Source organism: Arachis hypogaea, chromosome 3, assembly GCF_003086295.3.
Source record: "Arachis hypogaea cultivar Tifrunner chromosome 3, arahy.Tifrunner.gnm2.J5K5, whole genome shotgun sequence".
Classification (NCBI taxonomy): domain Eukaryota; kingdom Viridiplantae; phylum Streptophyta; class Magnoliopsida; order Fabales; family Fabaceae; genus Arachis; species Arachis hypogaea.
In genome coordinates, this window is record NC_092038.1 from 128,483,312 (window position 1) to 128,493,122 (window position 9,811).

Consider the following 9,811-nt stretch of genomic DNA (forward strand, 5'->3'; position numbering starts at 1 on the left):
TAGGTGTAGTTTTTCCCATTGAAAAGAGGAGGTCTGTTGCTTGACTGTCCTTTTGTCAGGTTGTAGGATACCAGATTAGAGCCACTATTTTCTGCCATCTGGATCTTTTCTCCAAGCTGCAAAGCTTGATCTCTTTGAGACCAAGCTCTGATACCAATTGATGGTTTATCAGTGGCTAAGAGCAGGGGGTTGAATCTTAGCCCATTTTTTGCTTAGTAACTCTTGGTGTCCTTCAGAACACTTGAGAAGATATTTCTTGCTTTTGTCTCGTGCCTAGCCATGAGATTTTTTTATTTTGTCTCATGACCAGCCAGGATATATTTTTCAGTTTTGTCTCCTATGCAGCAAAATCAGAAATGGAGTAGAAGAGAGAGAAAATTACACCAAGATATATCCTGGTTCAGTTGCAAAGTGCAATGCAGCCTACATCCAATCTCAATCACAATAATGATGGAATTTCACTATAATCATCTTTGATTACATACACCAATTCTCCCTAGGAACTACCCTTCCTATCCGGGACAAGTCCAGATTCTAATCCCAAAGACTGAACTTGACTTGGTCATTGCCAAGCTTTCAACTGCTAAGTGCTAACCCAACTTACAAGAAAATTCCCATAGAATCATGAAACACAACACAGATGTACAAAGGACCTCTAAGGACATCTATGGCTTTTTCTTTTAATTTTGCACTCTCTGTATTTTTCTGCTCTATGGCTTTTTCTTACAAACCTCACTGTTTGCCTTTTTCCATGAGACTTAAGACAGACAAAATTAAACAGAAAAATACAAAATGAAGAACATTGAAGGAGAAGAACTTCTGTTAGCTTAGGTAGCTATGTGAACACTGTGCTTTCACTCTTTTCCTTGCCTCAAGCCCTGGCTATTTTCCCTTATTTATAGAGGGGGAAGCCTCTACGGTTGAAACCATTTGAACCAAGCTAAACTTCTTCTTCTTCATGCAAACCGGTTCGGCCAGAGAGAGAGGAGAGATAACTGAATGTAATAACCAACATGCAATTACCTCTGTGTCTTCCCTTTACACCAAGCTTCACCAATCCGAGCCATCCCTCTTGACTTGCACTCCAAGAATGACTCCTAGCCCTTGATGCTTCTTGATGCATGACAGCTCTTCCTGATCCACTTTTGCTTCCTTCTTCACGTAGCCTTCCTAGCTACCTTTTGTGTTGAGTGAACACAAAAGCAGAGACGAACCATGCCTTTGTGATCTTCTTCCTTTGACTGAGATCTCCTCTTTCATTTTTGGTATGGAGAGCATGAGCTTACTTCACCAAATCTTACCTTATTTTGGTGTAGATCTCAGCCACAACATACTTTTTTTTTTTCTTTTTCTTGATGCCATCATCACAATGGCTTCTTGCTTGCAACTAGCTTCTCTGTTATTTTTACTGATAGCTTGCTTCATCCATCCTTTCCTGCGAGACAATACCGAAAGAGAGAGGAGAGAGAACAGAGAAAAACTTGCTATGCAACTAAGGAAGAAAATGAAAATGAGTTAAGTTTACTTACTCATGCCTAGTCTCTGCTTTCTTTACTTGCTTCTACCATTTTTTTTCTCTGACAGTGAGGTGACCGAATGCAAAGAGAGAGAAGAAAGAGAAGTAAAAAGAAAAGCTTTGGAAGTAATGAGTGATATCTATTATAATCAATTAAAATAAATTGAAACCCACTTTCCATGCTTTTGCTTTGTAACGTGCATAACTCATTAAATGCCATCAAATCAAATTTTCTCTTTTCATTTACCAAGGCATTTAAAGCTAATTTATAAAATTTGAATTCCAACCAAAAGTGGGGAGTGTTATCCGTGGAAAGTATGAAGCTTTGCTTTCTTTCATCTTTTAATTTTGGAACAAGCTAGTTGGTCTCTCAAAATTAATTTGGGCTAATACAATAATGATTAAATCTGGCCCAACCAATATAATTATACTTCAGCCACAATTTTTAAAACATTTTTTGTAACCAAGGTTGGATTTCTTCAACATATTGGGCTTGCAATTTTTCTTTTTGGCCCAAAGTAAAAATCTGCAAGTGACAAAATTATTAATTAGCAAATATGAATTAAAATTCAAATTAATAATTTTGTAATTAATTATGTTAATAATTTTTTATCATCATCAATTTAATTTGGAGTTTTTCAAACTCATCATTCATCATCTATCTTAACTTTTGTAAATGTTCAATTTTTATTCATGATATAATAAATTTTTTTAATAAGTATTGCCTTTATTTTTTTATTTATTGGTTGTTCTTTTATTGTTTATTTGGAGTCCCTTTCAAATATCAACTATTCTATATTTCTATTATTTTCTTCTACATTTCAACTTTTGCCAGATGCATCTTCAAGTATGGTGGGTTTCACCACTGTGGACTGTAGTGTTCCGTCTCAATTTAGGAATGCATAATTATCACTAATTAATATTACAGAGCTACTACACATCCATATAACCATATAATCAAGTTGGCCTAAATTCAAATAGATTCAGGCGCATTAAATAAAGAGTGAAAAACATGCGCCAGACACAAAAAAACCCTCCTTTTTCATTCGTGCTTCATTATAAAAGAATGTTACATATTCAACACGAAACCAATACACCAAAATACTCATTCTCTTCGAATCTCTCTGAACATCACTCAAACTTTAATCACATTTTTTGCAGAAACCACTAATGCAAAGGAATCGGAAGAAGATTTTGCAAGCAACAACCATAAACAAACGAAAATAGCAACAAAGACTACAAAATATATAAGAAAACTACTGTTCATTTAAAATCTTGCAATGTCGTGTTTCGCTTAGTTTCATTTTTGTTTTACTGGTTTGATTTGCTTCATTTAGTAGATTGAACTATTGTGAATGATTTTTACAGTATAACTAGGGCTTTAAGATATATGTACTTGTTCTTATTGGTGTGGATAGTTTAACTAGAGCTCTGTTACTATCTTCAATACTTCTTTTGCATTGAAGAACACTATTCTTGTTGATTGAAAGTTGATAATGATTTATTAACCACATGAACGTTTTTTAGTTCGGTGGCCTTGATGATTTGGTTCTGTGCATGAAGGATTTTCGGTTCAGTGGGTTGTGGCATTTTAATTTACGTGATTAAGATATACATGCTTGTGGTTGTTGATGCATTAAATGAGTTTTGTTTAGGACAATTGACATTAGAGACAACTCTTTCACTTTGATAAGCCATACTACTGTAAAATTGTCTCATTATATTTGATTAAGATATATGTGGTTGTTCTTATTTGTGTGAATAGTTTAACTAGAGTTTTGAAAATGATTGTTACTATCTTCAGTACTTCTTTTGCATGGAGGAATAGTATTCTTGTTGATTGAAAGTTGATCATCATTTATTAACCACATGAACATTTTTCGGTTCGGTAGCCTTTGTAATTTTGGTTCTGTGAGTGAACGATTTTCGGTTCGGTGGGTTATGGCATTTTAATTGACTTGATTAAGATATACATGCTTGTGCTTATTCATATATTGAATGAAATATTGACCAAAATTTTTCATTACAACAAAACACAACAAGAAAATGGCAACAATGAAGGAGAAGACATATTATAACGTAAGCAGATTAAATATATTTATCCATTTTCATTCGAATAAAATCTATTTTGTATTATAAATATATCCTCACATTTTGTTTCAAAACTTGCAGAAAACTCACTATTGCAGATGTCAAACAAAAGCAATAGCAATAGTGTACAGGAAAATGACTCAAGAAAAGAAAGATATTGTGGAAGAAATGGGAGAATATACATAACTCCTCGAAAAGTAGCAGATGCCCTCAGCATAACCAAGGAGGTAATACATTTTCTATTTACTGCTTATTTTCAGTTCATTGGTGTCCGAAAAATTAAACTGACCATTTTTGTCTGATTTTTTGCTATTAAAATATTGTAGGGAATCTTTTTCTTGAAAAGGTTGATTACAACAACCTGAATCCAACAAACAAGGAATGTGCTAGATATGAGTGTAGAAGGGGAGGAGAACAGGAAAAAATTTAAGAGGACTTTTGTTTTCTTCATACAAAAGTGCTTCTTGCTCCCCACAATAATAAGTGTGGCCTCCCCAATCCACAAGCCACCAATCTTTCATTTGGACAACATTTGGGAATGGGATTGGGCAAAGCATGTGCACAACTTCTTGATGAAAGGAGTTGAAAACAAGAGAAAGGAGAAGAAATACTCTGTTGATGGCTGTGTTTTTGTATTAATGTTGATATATGATGAGCGGATAATTTATACGCTTTTGGTATTATTTTTAGGTAGTTTTTAGTAAGTTTTAGTTATTTTTTAGTATATTTTTATTAGTTTTTATGCAAAAATCACATTTCTGGACTTTACTATGATTTTGTGTATTTTTATATCATTTCAGAAATTTTCTGACTGAAATTGAGAGACCTGAGCAAAAATCTGATTCAGAGGCTGAGAAAGGACTGTAGATGTTGTTGGATTCTGACCCTCCTGCACTCGAAGTGAATTTTCTGGAGATAAAGAAGCCCAATTTGCACGCTCTCAATTGCGTTGGAAAGTAGACATCTTGGGCTTTCCAACAATATATAATAGTTCATACTTTGCCTAAGATTTGACGGCCCAAACTAGAGACCCTTTTCTGGTGTTAAACGCCGGAACTAGCACAAAAACTAGAGTTAAACGCCCAAACTAGCATCCAAGCTGGCGTTTAACTCCAAGAATGGCCTATGCACGTGAAAGCTTCAAAGCTCAGCCCAAATACACATCAAGTGGGCCCCGAAAGTGGATTTCTGCACTATCTGCACTTAGTTACTTATTTTCTGTAATCCATAGTAACTAGTTTAGTATAAATAGCACTTTTTACTATTGTATTAAATAGCTTATGCCATTTTTCACATTTGGGAGGCTGGCCATTCGGCCATGCCTAGACCTTTTTCTCTATGTATTTTCCAACGGTGGAGTTTCTACACCTCATAGATTAAGGTGCGGAGCTCTGCTGTTCTTCATGAATTAATGCAAGTACTATTGTTTCTCTTTCAATTCACGCTTACTTCTTCTCCAAGATATACTCTCGTACTCAATTCAATTAAGTCAGAATGAAGGGGTGATCCGTGACAATCATCCACTATCTTCGTTACTCGCTTAGCCAAGATCCGCGTGCCTGACAACCACAAGTCTACATGATGTTCAACATAGTCATTGGACGACAGCTGGAGTATAGTCTCTTGGGTCTCTAATCCATGGATTTGACTCGCCTCTCCTGACAACAGAGCATTCGAATCCATGAGATTAGAACCTTCGTGGTATAGGCTAGAACCAATTGGCAGCATTCCTGAGATCCGGAAAGTCTAAACCTTGTCTGTGGTATTCCGAGTAGGATCTGGGATGGGATGACTGTGACGAGCTTCAAACTCACGAATATTGGGCACAGTGACAGTGTATAAAATGATAGAGAGATCCTATTCCGACACAAGTGAGAACCGACAGATGATTAGCCGTGCAGTAACCATACCTGGACCATTTTCACTAAGAGGACAGATGGTAGCCATTGACAACGGTGATCCACCATCATACAGCTTGCCATGGAAAGGAGCACGCATGATTGGATGAAGACAATAGGAAAGCATAGGTTCAGAAGCAACAAAGCATCTCCAAACGCGTATCTGAAATTCCCACTAATGAATTACATAAGTACCTTTATTTTAATTTACGTTTTATTTATCTTTCAATCATCAAAACTCATAACCAATTGAATCCGCCTGACTAAGATCTATAGGATGACCATAGCTTGCTTCAAGCCGGCAATCTCTGTGGGATCGACCCTTACTCGTGTAGGATTTTATTACTTGGACGACCCAGTGCACTTGCTGGTTAGTTGTGCAGAGTTGTAAAAGTGTGATTGCAATTCTGTGCACCAATATACTTCCACGAAACCAAGTTCTCCCGTCCGTTTGTACCTGATGCTCCCCTTGCACCATGGGTGGCCCATTGGACAAGGAAAATGATGATTGAACGGATTTCATCCGAAGCAACACAACCATTGGTAAATATTCTACTAAAATTTCCCGAAAAATTTGCTTTCAAATGTTTTTAAAATACTCTACTAACTAAATAAACTTCTATTTTAGGTTATAATTAATTTATTTGTCCTACTTGCAATTGTTAGTTTGTTGATTTGAATGTTTCTACATTAAGAAATATTTTCCTTGATGATTAAATAGTTGTCATGTACTATTCACCATATGAATATTTTTTGGTTCGATGGGATTGCTTCATTTGCTTCACCGGATTGTTAATTTATTATTTTGATAATTAAATAATTGAGACCTTGTTTCTGTTTTAGGGACTTCTGTACAGAAAGGAAAAAAGAAAGAAAAAACAAAAATAAGTAACTTGGACAAAAAAGAAAAAGGAAAGAAAATAAAAAAGAAAATTGTTGAGATGGATTCTTCTTCGGAAGAGGAAAGACTTTCCGAATCTGAATCCAAAAGCCAGTAAGTTTAATTTTTATATTGATTTCATTTAATTTGTATTTGCTTAAATTTGTTCTTATGCGCTTATTCTTATGTATTGCAGAGAAGAAGAAATAAAAAAACCGGAACAAAGAAAAGAAAACAACCACTGAAGGTGGTTAAAAAATAAACAAAAAAAACAAAGCCTGTGCCTATAGATTCAGAGAGCACAAGCGAATTTGATAGCGAGTAAGTATTGCATAATTTCTGTGAGACGTTTTGTTGATTGCATATATATTTATTTTCGGTTTAGTGGAGTTCTAAGTTTCGGTTTAGCACTTTAATTTATTTCGATTCGGTGGTGTCTGTGAGTTTGATTGACTTTATTGTTAGTGTCTTGTCTCTGGTATAAATTCAATGTGTTTATCTGTTTTACAGAGAAAATGAAATTGAGAAAACACCCGTAATAAAAAGAAAACAACCAGAAAGGGTGGCAAAAACACCAACCCAACCTGACAAGGAGTAAATTTCTCGAATCATATTTTATTTTATTGATACTTTCGTTCTAGATTCCTTGATACTTATTTTGTGAACTTTCAAAATTGAACAAGAAAAAGACAATACTTTGGAAAGAAGAAAACAAGCAATGGAAATGATAAGAGAAAAAATATCAAAGAGAAGAAATGATGGAGCTCAGTCAGCAAACATTGCTCCGGATCAGTTTGACTCTCCAAAGGCACAAAATGAATTCTCTCAGACGTAAGATTCAGTTTATTATTTGCGAGTTCTTTTTCTTTCTTTGCTTACTTTTGCTACAACCTTTTGTAATTCCTCTAGATTGAATTACTAATATTTATTTATCTTGATTAGAGTGCTGACTGTAAATCTGGATAGTGAGCAACTCGTACAAACTCAAGGAAGCTCTACACCTTCTGTAAATACCGCGAGCAATACCAGGTAAATTGGTTCACTGCATATTGTATTTTTGGTTTGGTGGTTGCCCAAAAATGAATTTAATGTGTTTTTAGACCTCTGCTTTTAATCTTGGTTTCTAATTTTAATTTGTTGTCTTTTTTTAGGAAAAATACCCCGAAAAGCATGGTCAAATATTTTAGAAAAAAAAATCTTCCCAAGAAAGACTCTTAAAACTCCACCAGTATAAGTTAAAAATATTTATGTTACTTTTTTAGATTTAGTTAGTAAATTTTGTTTAATTAATCTCAAGAAAATTGTGTTTAAATGTCACTAGACTACACCTGATTCTGACCTACAAATCGTTGAGTTTCAACAACAAACTCGTTCTCAACCTTTGGAAGTGCGAGTTTTTCAATGTACAAATTCCTATTTTTTAAAACAAATTCTAATTATTCAACATTAACTTTATCCTTGTTTACATTCCTTAGACCTCCTCTTGCATTGTCTCTTCCAAGTTCAGTTCAGGAAGAATTGATGAAGGATGACTTCATCTATGTCCCTCCACAAAAGGAAACACAACAAACTTCTAATAATGAGTAAGTTAATAAATATTTATTCACCACATGAATCTTATTCAATATTTACTGCTTATACATGGTTTAATTATAGTTCAGCTGAAACCAGAAATGAATTCAATGTGTTCTTGTCTTTGGACTCTCTTCTATTTATTACAACTGCCCTCAAGAACCCGACAAGCAGGGAGTTACAGTGTCTCTTACGAGTTTTGTAATTGAAGACTTATTCAAAGATGACTATGTGTATGAAGTTTCTAATGAAGAGTAAGTTTCAAATAAAAATTGTTAATTTCAATGGTTGTTATTGAACTGCTTTCTATTTAATGCAACAGCCCTGGCAAAGAACAATAGCAGCAAGCCCAAGAACCTCTGGTGCAACAGCAATCAGAACAACAAGTATCTGTTAATGTGTAAGCATTAAATTCTTTAATATTACTTTTGTTTAGTATAATTTGGTTCACTATAGGTTTGGATTTTGGTTCACTATAAGTTTGGATTTTGGTTCACTATAATGATTAATGTCATTTCTGTTAAATATCATTGTTAAATATGATAATAGTTTGGGATAATTATAGAAATATTTACTGTTTAATGCAGCAGACCTCTGAAACAGCAACAACAATCCTGTGAAGAACCAACAGCGCAACAATCTGAACAAGAAGCACCTGTTGATGCGTAAGTTTTACTGCTTATATAAATACCGATAATGTTTACTACTTATACATGGTTTAATTATGGTTCATTTGAAACCAGAAATGAATGTGTTCTTGTCTTTGGACTCTCTTCTGTTTCTTATAGCTGCCCTCCAGAACCCAAAAAGCAAGGTGTTACGGGCTCTCTTACAAGTTCTGTTATTGAAGAGTTTTTCAAGGATGCCGATGTCTATGAAGTTTCTGATGAAGAACAATCCAAAGAACCTCCGGTGGCACGACAATCAGAAAAAGAAACTCTAATCTTGTCATCATTTGATAGGTATGTTACTTGCTTTTCTTTAATATCATTTTTGTTTAATATCATTTCGGTTCAATTTAAGTTTGGATTTAGGTTCACTATTCGTTTGGATTTCGGTTCACTATAATGATTAAAATTAATTTTGTTTAATGTCATTGTTAAATATCTATCATCTTGCAGTGCTGCTCAACCTAGGGAAAGGGAAGATGAAAGTGGAAAACGATCCAACACAAAACTCACCGGCAAGTGTACCGGGTTGCATCAAGTAATAATAACTCACATGAGTGAGGTCGATCCCACAGGGATTGAAGGATTGAGCAATTTTAGTTTAGTGGTTGATTTAGTCAAGCGAATCAAGTATTGGTTGAGGGGTTTGTAATTTGTAGAAACTAAATTGCATGAATTGTAAAGGAAGAGGGAAGAATTGCAGTAAATTAAAGAGAACAAGGGGGTAAAAGTGCTGAATCTTAAACAACAAGTAATTTAAATTGCAGAAGCTTAGATTGCAAGAAATGTACATGACTGAAACTTAAAGTGCAAGAAATGTAAATTGCTTGAATTATAAAAGGAATCGGGAATTGGGATTGCAGAATTTAAACAAGCAAAACTAAATTGCAATAAACAAAAAGGCAAAAGATGAATTGAATTGAAGTAGATCTCAAACAGAAGAGTAAAATGCTTTGAGAAATAAAACAGAAAATGACTTGTGCTTAATTGCAGCAAATTAAAAGAGGTTGAAGATCTCAGGAGTGGAAGAGACTAGAAAACAAGTCTAGATCTCAAATCTTTCCTTGATCCAACAAGAACAATTGCAACAGAAATAAAGAAAAGTAAATTGCAGAAAGAGTAGAAGAATGAAGCAGTAAACAGAAATGGAAATTCAATTATGCAGAGAAAGTAAACAAGAGATCTC